Source organism: Lissotriton helveticus, chromosome 1_1 (genome assembly GCF_964261635.1).
Source record: "Lissotriton helveticus chromosome 1_1, aLisHel1.1, whole genome shotgun sequence".
NCBI classification, from domain to species: Eukaryota; Metazoa; Chordata; class Amphibia; order Caudata; family Salamandridae; genus Lissotriton; species Lissotriton helveticus.
Genome location: NC_136057.1, coordinates 339,342,563 through 339,359,071, shown reverse-complemented (window position 1 = coordinate 339,359,071; position 16,509 = coordinate 339,342,563). Strand labels below are relative to the sequence as shown.

Sequence of the window (16,509 nt, the reverse complement as noted above, 5' to 3'; positions counted from 1 at the left end):
TCCCCTTCACGGTGCCAAGAGGCCCTTCCCAGTATTTAGGGCCCTTCCCCTTCACGGTACCAGGGCCCTTCCCCTTCACGGTACCAGGGCCCTTCCCCTTCACGGTACCAGGGCCCTTCCCCTTCACGGTACCAGGGCCCTTCCCCTTCACGGTACCAGGGCGCTTCCCCTTCACGGTACCAGGGCCCTTCCCCTTCACGGTACCGGGGCCCTTCCCCTTCACGGTACTGGGGCCCTTCCCCTTCACGGTACCGGGGCACTTCCCCTTCACCGTACCGGGGCCATTTCCCTTCACGGTACCAAGGCCCTTCCCCTTCACGGTACCAGGGCCCTTCCCCTTCACGGTACCAGGGCCCTTCCCCTTCATGGTACCAGGGCCCTTCCCCTTCACGGTACCAGGGCCCTTCCCCTTCACGGTAAAAGGGCCCTTCCCCTTCACGGTAAAAGGGCCCTTCCCCTTCACGATACCAGGGCCCTTCCCCTTCACGGTACCAGGGCCCTTCCCCTTCACGGTACCAGGGCCCTTCCCCTTCACGGTACCAGGGCCCTTCCCCTTCACGGTACCAGGGCCCTTCCCCTTCACGGTACCAGGGCCCTTCCCCTTCACGGTACCAGGGCCCTTCCCCTTCACGGTACCAGGGCCCTTCCCCTTCACGGTACCAGGGCCCTTCCCCTTCACGGTACCAGGGCCCTTCCCCTTCACGGTACCAGGGCCCTTCCCCTTCACGGTACCAGGGCCCTTCCCCTTCACGGTACCTGGGCACTTCCCCTTCACGGTACCAGGGCACTTCCCCTTCACGGTACCAGGTCCCTTCCCTTTTACGGTACCAGGTCCCTTCCCTTTTACGGTACCAGGTCCCTTCCCCTTTACGGTACCAGGTCCCTTCCCCTTTACGGTACCAGGTCCCTTCCCGTTCACGGTACCAGGGCCCTTCCCCTTTACGGTACCAGGGCCCTTCCCCTTTACGGTACCAGGGCCCTTCCCCTTTACGGTACCAGGGCCCTTCCCCTTTACGTTACCAGGGCCCTTCCCCTTTACAGTACCAGGGCCCTTCCCCTTTACGGTACCAGGGCCCTTCCCCTTTGCGGTACCAGGGCCCTTCCCCTTTACGGTGCCAAGAAGCCCTTCCCCTTTACTGTGCCAAGAGGCCCTTCCCCTTTACGGTGCCAAGAGGCCCTTCCCCTTTACGGTGCCAAGAGGTCCTTCCCCTTTACGGTGCCAAGAGGCCCTTCCCCTTCACGGTGCCAAGAGGCCCTTCCCCTTCACGGTGCCAAGAGGCCCTTCCCCTTCACGGTGCCAAGAGGCCCTTCCCCTTCACGGTGCCAAGAGGCCCTTCCCCTTCACGGTGCCAAGAGGCCCTTCCCCTTCACGGTGCCAAGAGGCCCTTCCCCTTCACGGTGCCAAGAGGCCCTTCCCCTTCACGGTGCCAAGAGGCCCTTCCCCTTCACGGTGCCAAGAGGCCCTTCCCCTTCAAGGTGCCAGGGCCCTTCCCCTTCACGGTTCCAGGGCCCTTCCCCTTCACGGTACCAGGGCCCTTCCCCTTCACGGTACCAGGGCCCTTCCCCTTCACGGTACCAGGGCCCTTCCCCTACACGGTGGCAAAAGGCCCTTCCCCTTCACGGTGCAAGAGCCCCGTCCCCTTCACGGTGCCAAGAGCCCCGTCCCCTTCACGGTGCCAAAAGGCCCTTCCCCTTCACGGGGACATGGCCCTTCCCCTTCACGGGGACATGGCCCTTCCCCTTCACGGTGCCAAGAGGCCCTTCCCCTTCACAGTGCCAAGAGGCCCTTCCCCTTCACGGTGCCAAGAGGCCCTTCCCCTTCACGGTGCCAAGAGGCCCTTCCCCTTCACGGTGCCAAGAGGCCCTTCCCGGTGTCAAGAGGCTCTTCCCCTTCACGGTGCCAGGGCCCTTCCACTTCACGGTGCCAGGGCCCTTCCCCTTCATGGTGCCAGGGCCCTTCCCCTTCACGGTATCAGGGCCCTTCCCCTTCATGGTACCAGGGCCCTTCCCGGTACCAGGGCCCTTCCCCTTCACGGTACCAGGGCCCTTCCCCTTCACGGTACCAGGGCCCTTCCCCTACATGGTGGCAAAAGGCCCTTCACGGTGCCAAGAGCCCCGTCCCCTTCACGGTGCCAAGAGCCCCGTCCCCTTCACGGTGCCAAGAGCCCCGTCCCCTTCACGGTGCCAAGAGCCCCGTCCCCTTCACGGTGCCAAGAGCCCCGTCCCCTTCACGGTGCCAAGAGCCCCGTCCCCTTCACGGTGCCAAGAGCCCCGTCCCCTTCACGGTGCCAAGAGGCCCTTCCCCTTCACGGTGCCAAGAGGCCCTTCCCCTTCACGGTGCCAAGAGGCCCTTCCCCTTCACGGTGCCAAGAGGCCCTTCCCCTTCACGGTGCCAAGAGGCCCTTCCCCTTCACGGTGCCAAGAGGCCCTTCCCAGTATTTAGGGCCCTTCCCCTTCACGGTACCAGGGCCCTTCCCCTTCACGGTACCAGTGCGCTTCCCCTTCACGGTACCAGGGCCCTTCCCCTTCACGGTACCGGGGCCCTTCCCCTTCATGGTACCGGGGCCCTTCCCCTTCACGGTACCAGGGCTCTTCCCCTTCACGGTACCAGGGCCCTTCACGGTACCAGGGCCCTTCCCCTTCACGGTACCAGGGCCCTTCCCCTTCACGGTACCAGGGCCCTTCCCCTTCACGGTACCAGGGCCCTTCCCCTTCACGGTACCAGGGCCCTTCCCCTTCATGGTACCAGGGCCCTTCCCCTTCCCCTTCACGGTACCAGGGCCCTTCCCCTTCACGGTACCAGGGCTCTTCCCCTTTCCGGTACCAGGGCCCTTCCCCTTTACGGTACCAGGGCCCTTCCCCTTTATGGTACCAGGGCCCTTCCCCTTTACGGTACCAGGGCCCTTCCCCTTCATGGTACCGGGGCCCTTCCCCTTCACGGTACCAGGGCTCTTCCCCTTCACGGTACCAGGGCCCTTCACGGTACCAGGGCCCTTCCCCTTCACGGTACCAGGGCCCTTCCCCTTCACGGTACCAGGGCCCTTCCCCTTCACGGTACCAGGGCCCTTCCCCTTCATGGTACCAGGGCCCTTCCCCTTCCCCTTCACGGTACCAGGGCCCTTCCCCTTCACGGTACCAGGGCTCTTCCCCTTTCCGGTACCAGGGCCCTTCCCCTTTACGGTACCAGGGCCCTTCCCCTTTATGGTACCAGGGCCCTTCCCCTTTACGGTACCAGGGCCCTTCCCCTTTACGGTACCAGGGCCCTTCCCCTTCACGGTACCAGGGCTCTTCCCCTTCACGGTACCAGGGCCCTTCCCCTTTACGGTACCAGGGCCCTTCCCCTTTACGGTACCAGGGCCCTTCCCCTTTACGGTACCAGGGCCCTTCCCCTTTACGGTACCAGGGCCCTTCCCCTTTACGGTACCAGGGCCCTTCCCCTTTACGGTACCAGGGCCCTTCCCCTTTACGGTACCAGGGCCCTTCCCCTTTACGGTACCAGGGCCCTTCCCCTTCACGGTACCAGGGCCCTTCCCCTTCACGGTACCAGGGCCCTTCCCCTTTACGGTGCCAAGAGGCCCTTCCCCTTTACGGTGCCAAGAGGCCCTTCCCCTTTACGGTGCCAAGAGGCCCTTCCCCTTTACGGTGCCAAGAGGCCCTTCCCCTTTACGGTGCCAAGAGGCCCTTCCCCTTTACGGTGCCAAGAGGCCCTTCCCCTTTACGGTGCCAAGAGGCCCTTCCCCTTTACGGTGCCAAGAGGCCCTTCCCCTTTACGGTGCCAAGAGGCCCTTCCCCTTTACGGTGCCAAGAGGCCCTTCCCCTTCACGGTACCAGAGCTCTTCCCCTTCACTGTGGCAAAAGGCCCTTCCCCTTCTCAGTGCCAAGAGGCCCTTCCCCTTCACGGTGCCAAGAGGCCCTTCATGGTGCCAAAATGCCCTTCCCCTTCACGGTGCCAAGAGGCCCTTCCCCTTCACGGTGCCAAGAGGCCCTTCCCCTTCACGGTGCCAAGAGGCCCTTCCCCTTCACGGTGCCAAGAGGCCCTTCCCCTTCACGGTGCCAAGAGGCCCTTCCCCTTCACGGTGACATGGCCCTTCCCCTTCACGGTGCCAAGAGGCCCTTCCCCTTCACGGTGCCAGGGCCCTTACTCTGCTGCTGCCATTGGAGCTCCTGATGCTAGAGCTCCCCTGTTGTCCAGGATCGGTGTCTGGCTCATGAGGGCATGGCGCCTGCTGCCTAGCTACCCGCAGCAGGGGAGTCACATTGTGTTAATGTTTTATTTTAGGGTTTGGGTGAGCATAATCTGTCATTGAGGCAGTAACAAGCCTCACACCGTTCATATTACTCCTGCCATTCTTGTGATGGTCATGTTATGAAATACGTGACGACCTGGGTGCATGGCTCGCATCCTCATAACTCAGGCCACCAGAGGTACATCTCAGTACCTCTCAGCTGAGGTGTGTTTGTCAGAAAAGAACACCTAAATGAGGTTTACTTTATCTTCACAGTTATAAACATTTCACTTACATATAACCAATTATTCTTCCCCACAATGTAGAACTAATTATACTGTGTCTCTGTCACTCACTCGGGCGACGCCTCGTTGTCATTTTTAAGGAACACTTAACTGTTGTTTTTACCCTCGCCCTTGTCCCACTTGAAAATCAGTTCGTCCTTGTGCTTTTCAATGGGCTTCCGAAGCCTGACCCCCTCGCCGATACTAGATGCTGCTGTAGAGGAATCTGTAATGTGGGAGTTATAAGGGTACCTTTTTATGAACCTTACAGGCACACGGAATGAGCATAATACTTTGTTGTACACGCAATACCATAGTGCAGTGCTGCAGTCCCACTAAAATGCAGGGTGTGAACTTTGAGTCCAATGCACATATTTGTCATCTTTGTGCATATCAGAATCAAAGCGAGCACCCTTTTTCCTACCCATGTGAATACGTCACTGTTTTGCATAAGTTACTTTGGGATGCATTTACTCCAGAATAATAAAACTTACAAAAACCACCAACACAGTAACCAACTTCTCTTCTACTAAGTGTTCATCTCAGATGTTAAAGGCGACATAGGTTCAGAGGCAGCGAGGTTCGACGGACCTTCCCCTTTAAGTAGCACACCTGAGGACATATTGTAACCCAAATTGATGGTACTAGGCCCCACCTGACTACCCCGGTGAAGAAAAAGCAGTGACGGCTTTTTGTTCGCCTACAGCTGACCTTCTTATCGAAGAATTGCTGTACGTTCCTGGGGATTAGCAATGGACAGACGGCTGCTTTATCACGGCAGCAGGCACATCACGGCGTTTAAGCAAGAGAGAGACTCTTCTGACCCCTCACCTGTCACTGGATATTAAATACAACTGATTGACTGGATTAAAATGCCATCTGCTGCATTATTGCTTTTGACAGTCACAGAAAGAAGTTTTTCAAACCTAGCAAACCCCTTGCTATAGTTCTGGCTCCGCCCATGGCAGCGTGGCCTTCCCGCATCACTCTTCCTCCCTTGCTTGTTCTTATATCCAGGCCGCTGCTGCACCAGTACGCACCAGATATTCCGGCTCTTTTTCACAGCTTTTATCTTTCTGCTTCTCGTTTGTTCTCGGCTCTGGTAGCTTGTAAACAAGTCTCAATTGCATTTATTATCACCCTTCCCATTCGCTCGAGCCTACCAGATAGCGCAAGCTGTCTAATTGCAAAGACCCACTGTAGGCTTACCAAGAACACACATGAGCTGCCCTTTGCTTGGCTTATGTGCTTCCTTTGCTTCCTTTTAAAGAACTGCTTTTTTCTATTTTTTTAAGCACATGAGATTGCATGCATTATCAAGCCATCTGCCTGCCTGCTTTTCTCCCCCTCCATGTTGTTCTTTCTCACTCATGACCTTTTCTCCCCTGCCCACACTCGTATGCTGTCTTGTTTGTCTCCTCTACCTGCACTCCACATTGCTGACTTTCGCAGGTGTTCCTTCACCACCTGCCATTTTGCTTTCCCCCACCCGCCATTTTGCTTTCCCCCACCCGCCATTTTGCTTTCCCCCACTCGCCATTTTCCTCCACCGTTTGTCCCCCCTGCCTGATGTGTTGCTTCTCCCACACCACCTCCCACAACCCAGTCATTCATTTCAATGTAATGTTTTTATCACTCTACGTTTTAAAACTGCTCTTTTGTTCTCTTTTTTTAAATAAAAAATATTTATTTGCTGATCTATATGGGATCAGTAAATAAAACTAAAAAAGCCTACATTATTTTATAGCTCTACACATGCATGTTGAACGCATGCACATCCCTGCAAAATAGTGCGTCTGTCTCATCTTATTGCTTTTTAATAGCTTTGCAGCAGCTGCTATGCTGTACAGCATTGCTAAAAAAGATTTACAAAACCAATGTGTACAATAGGTGCGACCTATTCACTTTGCAAATGCTTGTTTTTTTCTTTCACCTTGCCAATGGTTGTTTTTCTGTTGGACCTTTACGGTGTGTATTACTAATTTCTGTACAGCTTTTGTTCGTTAATAATTATTCATTTATTTCTTATCTATTATCCTTTCCTTTAAATATCTAATCCGATCTTTATTATATGCTTATCTTAACCAGACCAGATTTAAGATTGTTTTGAAATATTTCTGGATACTGGTGATTTAAAAGTTGGTTTGCTGCACCGTTGAATTTGAAACGTAACCATTCTGGTGTATGACAGGATCGTGCCTCAGAATCATGCCCTTGACCACTGGGAATTCTCTAAAGTGCCCATCCTCTTCTGCCTTTCGTGAAGCATCAGAATAATCTCTGCACACATTTCAGTTTCCAAGGGATGATCGCTGTGGTACGAGACGAGCTTGGGGCAGTGCTGGTTCATCAGTAAATGGTTGACCCTTGACCTGCGCTCTGATTTTTGTCCTGGTCGTCAGCTGCTCTTTTAATTTCATTGTCGTAGCATCCGGGTTAATCACACACTAACTCACTGCTGAGCGCCATGTTGGCCTGTGTATCCTGTGCTATTTTATTTACCTGGGCCATAACATTGTTCTATCCATACCCGAGGAATAGAAGAAGCCTGTCTTTGCGGTAGTGACGTTTCCCTGTTGTATTCACCAACTGTGCAGCAGCATCCTCTATTGCACTCTTTAGCAGGGTGGCAACTAGACCTCAACTACAGGGGGAGACAGGTGGAGTTAATATGTCAACTAAGGGGGGCGGGGCTAAAACGAATGCAATAAGACTAAGCTGTCTTTGGGCCCAGTTCAAGAAAATAGATTGTGCATTCTAGATATATTGTTCAAACCTGACATAATTATAGCAAACTGTGTGGATTTGAAAGTGTTTATTGGTTACTGACGAGATCTTTATAAATGGGAATGAGTGAGACAACCAAAAAGCAGCTTCTGTAAATTTCAATCCAAAACACTTTAGAACCAGTTTTTGCAAGGTTATTTCAAGAGGACAACCCTTTTTTACAAATTCTCAGGAAAATTCCTTCGTTCAAGATGATGAGCTAATGACATCTTTGCAGTTTCATCTTCAGGAATATGCTTGTGTCTGATTGTTGAAAAAAGGTTCATTTTCGATCTGCTCATCAGGACATTTCAACGTATGCTTGTTTGAGATCGCACACATCTACAGGTCTCAGAATATTGAGTTTAGTGGGTTAATGATGTGTGACTGGCAAGTCTCTGGTTTGATTCCTATTGCTCTGAGATTGAATAAATGAGTGACAATTAGCTTGCAGTATTACCACCTGTTAATTAGTCTGCCAGAAGTCTGTGGTATTCTAAATCAAGACAAAATGGTTGTTGTAGCGCCACACATTGAGCAGTTCTCATCTGAGATGACTATAACTGTATCATTTGTCTATGATTGTTGTGACTACAACCGTTCTTCTGTAAAGCGCTCTGATATCCCTCGGGATCTGGTCCGCGCTATATAAAACTTTATAAATAAATAAATAAGCTACATCCATGGGCAAAAGCCAACAGGCCTAAAGAACAAATAAAAAATGTTACATAGAATTAACTCTGCAACACATGGAGTTCTAGCATACAAAGGACACTTGTATATCTTCAATCTCATGAACACGTAGAAAGTGTGGCAGAAGATCAATGTCCTGCAAAGATGTTACTCCAACAGTAATAGTGCCACCAAATATCATATATTATAACAAGCATGTTTTTAATTTTATTCTGAAGCTGTGGTCCATAAAGTCTGAAACTCACTAAAATATCAATGTTTGTAAATCCAGCAGAGACCATGTGCATTATAAAATGTAACATGTTACAAATCTCAAAAATTCCTATGAAGAAAATCGCAACATTCTTTATAATGGTTGTCCATAAATGTCTGTACTAATTATAGCAGCCAGCCAGGCTTGGGTAGAGAAAACGGATAACTTGGATAAGCCCCAAGAGAGAAACAAGGTAGACAACACGGTTATCAGTTCTTCACTGGATCAAGTAACGCACAAAATAGTTGTTAGACCCGGGATTCTTGGCGTGGTTCGCTTGATGTTTGCCTTCAAACCTCCTATTTACTATTTTTGCTAGCATTAGAAATCTGGACACTTTACCACTGCTAATCATTGCTAAATTACATGTGCTCTAAACATGGTCAAAGAGGCTTATCCACAATTTGCATATTTAATTTACTTATAGTCCCTAGTAAAGTGCACTAAGTGTGCCCAGGGCCTGTAAATTAAATGCTATTAGAGGGCCTCAGCACTGATTGTGCCACCCACTTAAGTAGTCCTTTGAACACGTCTCAGGCCTGCCATTGCAGGGCCTATGTGTGCATTTTTAAACTGCCATGTCGACCTGGCAAGTTAACCCACTTGCCAGGCCATCCTTCATTTGACACATAAGTCACCCATAAGGTATGTCCTAGACAGCCCAGGGGCCTAGTGCAGTATATTTACAAGCATTTACAATGCAATAGGTTTCGCAGCATTAAAGTTTGAGTTATTGGCATTGTGTTTGACAATGCGTTGCATAAATGTTTTAGCAAACTTTGAATTGGTGAGCAGTGAGAGTGTGTGCAAGAGTATGATGTTGCTTACAGCTGTTATTATTCACACAGCTCTGATGATGCAACTCACGCACGGGGCTGACGCAGTTATTATTCACACAGCTCTGATGATGCACCTTAGACACGGGCTCACAGCTGTTATTATTCACACAGCTCTGATGATGCAACTGAGCACGGGGCTGACGCAGTTATTATTCACACACTCTGATGATGCACCTCAGCACTGGGCTGACGCAGTTATTATTCACACAGCTCTGATGATGCACGTCAGCACGGGGCCGCCGGCAGTTATTATTCACACAGCTCTGATGATGCACCTCAGGCACGGGGCTCACAACTGTTATTATTCACACAGCTCTGATGATGCACCTTAGGCACGGGGCTGACACAGTTATTATTCACACAGCTCTGATGATGCACCTTAGGCACGGGGCTGACACAGTTATTATTCACACAGCTCTTATATTGCACCTCAGGCACGGGGCTGACGCAGTTATTATTCACACAGCTCTGATGATGCACCTCAGGCACGGGGCTCACAGCTGTTATTATTCACACAGCTCTGATGATGCACCTTAGACACGGGGCTGACACAGTAATTATTCACACAGCTCTGATGATGCACCTCAGGCACGGGGCTCACAGCTGTTATTATTCACACAGCTCTGAAGATGCACCTCACGCACGGGGCTGACGCAGTTATTATTCACACAGCTCTGATGATGCACCTCAGGCACGGGCTCACAGCTGTTATTATTCACACAGCTCTGATGATGCACCTTAGGCACTGGCTCACAGCTGTTATTATGCACAGAGCTCTGACTATGCACCTCACGCACGGGGCTGACGCAGTTATTATTCACACAGCTCTGATGATGCACCTCAGGCACGGGCTTACAGCTGTTAGGCCGACGAGTGCATGCGAGGTGGGCGAGTAGTACCGCGGGTCTCGCACTATATCAGGCACGGTTAGAGGGTAAAGAGGCTGGAAAAGACAGTGGCGTGGAATGAAAGTGGGAGGGCTCGGTAGGTGCGAAGGGAGGCTGTGGCTTGAGGGAGATGCGTTGTTGAAGTATGCGCACTGTGCAGAAGGAGGCTGGTATAATGTGTGAGAGATGGGCTGTCAGTGCCAGTTATATTCGGGGGGTGGTGAATGGCTTGCGATGCATTTGCGGAGGGTGGAGCTCGTAGTGTGAGTGGAATAGCAGAGGAGGGGTGCTATGCTGTGGCTTGGGGGCAGGCATTTTTAGGAATATGTGAAGCGCTGTGGTTAGAGGAGGGGCGGTTTGGTTTGTTCTGTGAGCGCAAAGGAGATGGGTGTCTTGTGTAAGGAGGTGAACAACGCAGATAGCTTGCAGCTTCCGTGTGAGAATGCCTGTCACGCCATGGAAAGGGAGAGAGGGCGGGAAAAGACAAGGAGGGATGCAGTACTAGTAAGACGCCCCTTGAGGAGTCCTCTGGGAAGCAGTGAGAGTTTTGAGAAGGTAAACAGCCACTCCCGCGGGGGCGAGAGAGTTAGGATTGAGTCTGGGTCAGTTTTAGGGTGTCAGAAATAGATGGACAGGTCTGTCTACAGCCAAAGACAGGACGTTATCGGAAAGCGAGAGACGTGTAGCAGAACGGACTACGCCTGGACGGACAGAACCTCTTCTTTCATGACCCACTCACCGTTAGCCGATTACTTCCTTCCTTCCGCGGCCTCTTCTTACTGCGCATGCGCACCAGTACGGCAAGCTACTTCCGGGTAGACGGAGACGTGCATCGTGACGTTGCACGAATGGAGCTAGGCCGAGCTTATGTGATGGCTACCAGAGGCCGTAAGTCGTTGCGTTTTCGGCGGCGGTGGTGCGGAGCAGCAACAGAAGATAGCGGAGTATCTTGCATCCATCTTCGGTACCGAGAAGGAGAAGTAAGAACCCCAGAAAGAATTACAGGCTTTTGTAGAGGATGTGAATATGGTACAGGTGGCTCCGGAGACCTTGGGGTGGCTAGGAGCTCACAAGACAGAAACGGGTATGCGTGTGTGTATGTGCGGCGGGGGGAGGGGGCGGGGGGTTGGGGGAGTACTCTGTGTGTGTATGCGCGGCGGCGGCGGGGGGGTCTGTGTGTGTGTGTGTGTGTACGTGCATGCGTTTCTGCTTCCAAGGAGCCATGGGAGACAGGAAGCGTGAGTGACCTGATCCGTTCACGCGCGCGTGCACATCACTTGTCTCCTGTCTCCCTTGACTCCTTGAAAGCAGAAACGATTGCAATAGGTTTCGCTGCGACGATCGCGAAGCGATCGGTTCACAGGTGCGAAACCTAAAAAAGTAGGACATGTACTTTTTTTATTTTTACATGTCCTGGAAGTGAAATACTCCTAAATTCGTTTTTCACTACTGCAAGGCCGATCTCTCCCATAGGCGCAACATTGGTATTGCTCCTGGGAAGGATGGAAGGGAAGATCTGACACTTAAACCTGAAAGGGCGAAGTCCTATCCCCACACAAAGGGCTGCATACCTCCATGGAGTGAGTGTGGAGCCAGGGAAGGAAAGGCTGGGAATTGTGCACTTCTCCACCGCTTCAAAGGCCTTACTGGGTATAAGTACTGGTACTCTGACACCACCAACTCAGAACACTTCTTGAAGTGAGGGCATTCTATCAGGAAGGAGTACTGCTGTGCTGCTGGAGGGACAGCCACTCTGCTGAACTGCTTTGTTATGCCTGTCTGTGGCCTGCTGCCCTCTTGCCTGTGAGTGAGATTGACTGGACCCGCATCTCTACATCCCAAAACCTAAGTATCTCCAAAGACGTGTTGGCTTGCCTCCTGTTCTGAAGCCTCAGGGATATCAAAGACTTCTCTTTAACCTGCAAACAGCACCTGGACTTTGCTTGCTGCAAGTCTTGCTCTGCCTAGTGGTGCCAACCCAATAACTGAGTATAAAGTGTTGCTATTGCCAGAACCAATGCATCGACACCCAACGCATCGCTACCATTGCAGGAACCAGATCGGCGCTCCGCACTTGGAATTGCCACCACTCCGTGGAGATCAACACACCGCCTCTACAGTGTGGAGAAACCATCGCATCACTCAGAACTGCTGCATCACTCACAGAATAGACGCATCACTGCAGTTACGTGGAGACATCCGGCTCATCACCACAACTGCGTGGGAAACAACAACGCATTGCTCTGCTGCACCTCGCAATCGTTGTTTGCAACCAGGATCAAGGTATTTTTGCTCAGAAGCCCCGCGTGGGTGCTATATTCGGCCCGCGCTCCATCGCTGTCGGCCTGAACTCTTGACTTTGTCCTGGTCCAGCACAACCAAAGAACTCTTTAAGCAACTACTGCTTCCAAGCGTTATTTCTGCATTTAATCTTTAATAATTCATATCTCTACTTCTACTGATTGGATTTTTGTCGTTTTGGTCTTGTGTTATTCATAAAATTATTCTCTATCCTTCTAAACTGGTGTGGTGGTGTTTTTACTGTTACGGTGTGAAGTGTTGCAGAAATACTTTACACATTGCCTCCTTAAGTTCAGCCTTATTGCTCTATGGCAAGCTAACCGAGGGTGAGCACAGGATAATTTAGCGTGTGTTGTGTCTTACCCTGGCTAGAATTGTGGCTCCTGCCTGGACAGGGTGCAAACCTCTGCCAGCCAGAAACTTAATTTCTAACAGTAGTGTTTGCATTGTGCAATGCTTTTGCATTGGTCACATATTATACCCAATATCAGAGTTATAATGGTTTGACAGACCAAGGCTTAGTTCTTCCGCAGAATAAGGTGTCAACAGCATTCTGCCTCCAAACTACACTAGTTTAAAGAGGCAGGACACAGTGAAGCTAGGCCTACCCATGGGGAGTACAGGTGTACTGCCTCTGCATAGACACCATCCTTGAGAAAACCACACAAGACCTATGTTAAAGCAAATTCTATATCTATATTACAATGCACTCCAAGAAAATTATCATTGAGGTATTTGCTTTAGTTGGGAGAGGTGTGCCTCTGGTTAGACATAAATTATATGTTGAGACTTCGCTTAGCTGTCTCACAGCCTACCTATTGGTCAGACGCCAAACACTTCAGATGAGAATGCTCCATCTCTGAAGGACAAGAGCAGCAACCCATCATTCAGTTCGATTTTGTCTCAAATGTGGCACCAGTTCTGTGTTTAGGGCTGGGAACACCCACTAAATATATTGAAAACCTATACATTCAATATATGATTGCATTGTCTGTCTATTTATTGGAGATGTGTGATGAATTACCTTCCTGTGTATTTGTAGATGTGGTGGGCTGTGATAACTTGGGCCTTTTAACCCTGTTCGTCTATCCCCAGGTAGTTCAAGTAGCCCTGATTACACGTTGCAATGCACTGGCAGTGCAAGCTCCACATCAGTATTTACCAGTACTGGGCAGTAATAACCAACCCATGCCATAAAATTATGAGTTCAACCCCACGGATTGGGTAATTACTATGAGAATCCAGATAAACCTGGAGGTATTCTGCATGATATCTCCTTTCCCGTTGGGTTTAGTGCACACTTACCACCTGCTTTCCGCAGGTGAGAAGTGTGCTCAGGCTCTTTAAGAGCAGGGGTGGATAGGAGAGGGCGAGAAGGGTGAAGGACGGAGTGGAGAATATTGGCTGTGAGAGGAGCATGAAATACTCCCGCATTGCCTGTCTGAGGTTTGGGAAGGGGTCAAAGTGGGGAAAATGTTAAAATATTAATAAGCATAATATTTTGTATTGGAAGAGTGCCCTTCCTATGCAAAACCCATGGTTGCCGGAACACACACACCCTTCCGCAAGTGCAAGAATGTATGTTGGCGCATGTCAGCCCACAATACAGAAGCAAAGAAAAATGATGCCATACTTTAGTAAATGTGGTGCTGTTTTGCTCTCTCCATGTTATGCAATTCAGCCCAACATTGCTTCATGTGCTGCATGAAAAGTTCGTAAATCTGCCCCTTTATCTCTTTGCACAGCCTTTCTTATATTGAGAGTAATGTGATTTTAAAATAAGGGCTTAAATATTCAGAGTGCTTTCACGCACGGGCTGGGACCCAATTCACGAAGGGGCTTACGAGTGCAGAGTCTGCTCATTCGTGGCGGAGTGTGCTCATTCCGGGCGGGGTCTGCTCATTCCTGGCGGGGTCTGCTCATTGGTGGTGGGGGTCTGCTCATTCCTGGCGGGATCTGCTCATTCCTTGCAGGGTACGCCCTGCTCATTCTGCTCATTTCCTGGCGGGGTCTGCTCATTTCTGGCAGGGTCTGCTCATTCCTGGCGGGGTCTGCTCATTCCTGGCGGGGTCTGCTCATTCCTGGCGGGGTCTGCTCATTCCTGGCGGGGTCTGCTCATTCCTGGCGGGGTCTGCTCATTCCTGGCGGGGTCTGCTCATTCCTGGCGGGGTCTGCTCATTCCTGGCGGGGTCTGCTCATTCCTGGCGGGGTCTGCTCATTCCTGGCAGGGTCTGCTATTCCTGGTGGGGTCTGCTATTCCTGGCAGGGTCTGCTCATTCTGCTCATTCGTGGCAGGGTCTGCTCATTCCTGGCGGGGTCTGCTCATTCCTGGCGGGGTCTGCTCATTCCTGGCGGGGTCTGCTCATTCCTGGCAGGGTCTGCTCATTCTGCCCATTGGTGGCGGGGTCTGCCCATTGGTGGCGAGGTCTGCCCATTGGTGGCGGGGTCTGCCCATTGGTGGCGGGGTCTGCTCATTCCTGGCGGGGTCTGCTCATTCCTGGCGGGGTCTGCTCATTCCTGGTGTGGTCTGCTCATTCTTGGCGGGGTCCATTCAGCTCATTCCTGGCGGGTTCTGCTCGTTGGTGGCGGGGTCTGCTCGTTGGTGGCGGGGTCTGCTCGTTGGTGGCGGGACTGCTCGGTGGTGGCGGGACTGCTCGTTGGTGGCGGGACTGCTCGTTGGTGGCGGGACTGCTCGTTGGTGGCGGGACTGCTCGTTGGTGGTGGGACTGCTCGTTGGTGGCGGGACTGCTCATTCCTGGTGGTGTCTGCTCATTCCTGGCGGGGTCCACCATGCTCATTCTGCTCATTGGTGGCGGGGTCTGCTCATTGGTGGCGGGGTCTGCTCATTGGTGGCGGAGTCTGCTCATTGGTGGCGGGGTCTGCTCATTGGTGGCGGGGTCTGCTCATTGGTGGCGGGGTCTGCTCATTGGTGGCGGGGTCTGCTCATTGGTGGCGGGGTCTGCTCATTGGTGGCGGGGTCTGCTCATTGGTGGCGGGGTCTGCTCATTAGTGGCGGGGTCTGCTAATTGGTGGCGGGGTCTGCTCATTTGTGGGGGTTCTCCACATTTGTGCCTCGGATCGTCAGTTGAATTTTCGAATCGTTATCGAATGTCTTTGAAATAGCCGCGGGCCAGACTGCGAGTAGTAATGTGTACTTGCTTCTACTGTAGTGTTGTCTTTTTGCAATAATACAGCTGGCTCTGCCACTTCTTGTTGTTCAAATGGGTGTAATTTATGATATATCGATATGATTCCCTCTTCATTGCTTGGTTTTTTTCAGGATGGAGTGTATTTGAGTTTTTCAAATGTCACTCATAATTACACTGAAATTATGAAAATGTAACACATAGCAATCTGAAACCTTGGCAGCTATGGATTGACTCCCTCACATGTCATCCTTGCACACATTTAAAGTACAACATATTTAAAGTGCACACCGTACTGCTTTGCACACAGCACTATGCAGTTTATTGGTACAGTGATTAATGTAGGCTGACTAAATGGCAGTGCTAAACATAGCAGAATGAATTTGATTTTCTTGCCACAGTACAAGGTCGCACGTGATGTCCTCCATAGTAGAAAGTCTGTAAACTCCTTTTATTTGGCTACTTAGGAAAGAACCTTTGACATTCCCTTATGAAAGACAGGTCCCCCGGTGCCAGTGGGGTTCCAGTGACAGACACGACCTAATCTTGGCCTTCGCTTGCGTTCTGCTCAGGGACCCTGCGCCATACTTTGCTAATGCCCGACTAACGCTTTCCTTAATAGACTGCCCAAACAGGCTGCCCACAGCCCCTCCATCTATCTCGCAGCGCCCCTTCCCGTTAGTCCTAAGGAGAAAGATCTGCCAGTGCGCCGCTGCTTAAGCTGTTCTCTGTTCTGCATTCCAGACCTTCCCTCAACACCTGCGGTTCCAACAACATACCTTTGCACTCTTCTACGATTGTCTCTTTTTTACCTACAGGATCTCCTACAAGTGTAGTCCTGTTACACAAACGCAGTTGTCAGTGTGCCATAATTGTAACATGCAGCAACCACAGTTGTCAGTACCTAGAATGCAGAATGTTCAGCCATAGCAGCCACCTCCAGACCCCAAAGAGGCTTCCGCTTTCCCATACAGGCACACACACAGCCATCTCCTCTGTCTCATCGTGAAGTCAGTTACATTGCAGTCCAGCAGACCCCTCCTCCCCCTTTCACGTTTATGCATGTGCAATTTCGACCTGACCTCCAGCTTTCAGTGCTGCCCTTGACTGACAT

General features: G+C 51.5%; 1 protein-coding gene across 1 annotated transcript in view; it reads left to right on the top strand.

Annotated features, from left to right (window-relative positions):
- Positions 1–16,509, top strand: part of KIAA1549 (KIAA1549 ortholog) — a 938,976-nt gene that overhangs the window by 647,292 nt on the left and 275,175 nt on the right. The window lies entirely within an intron of this gene.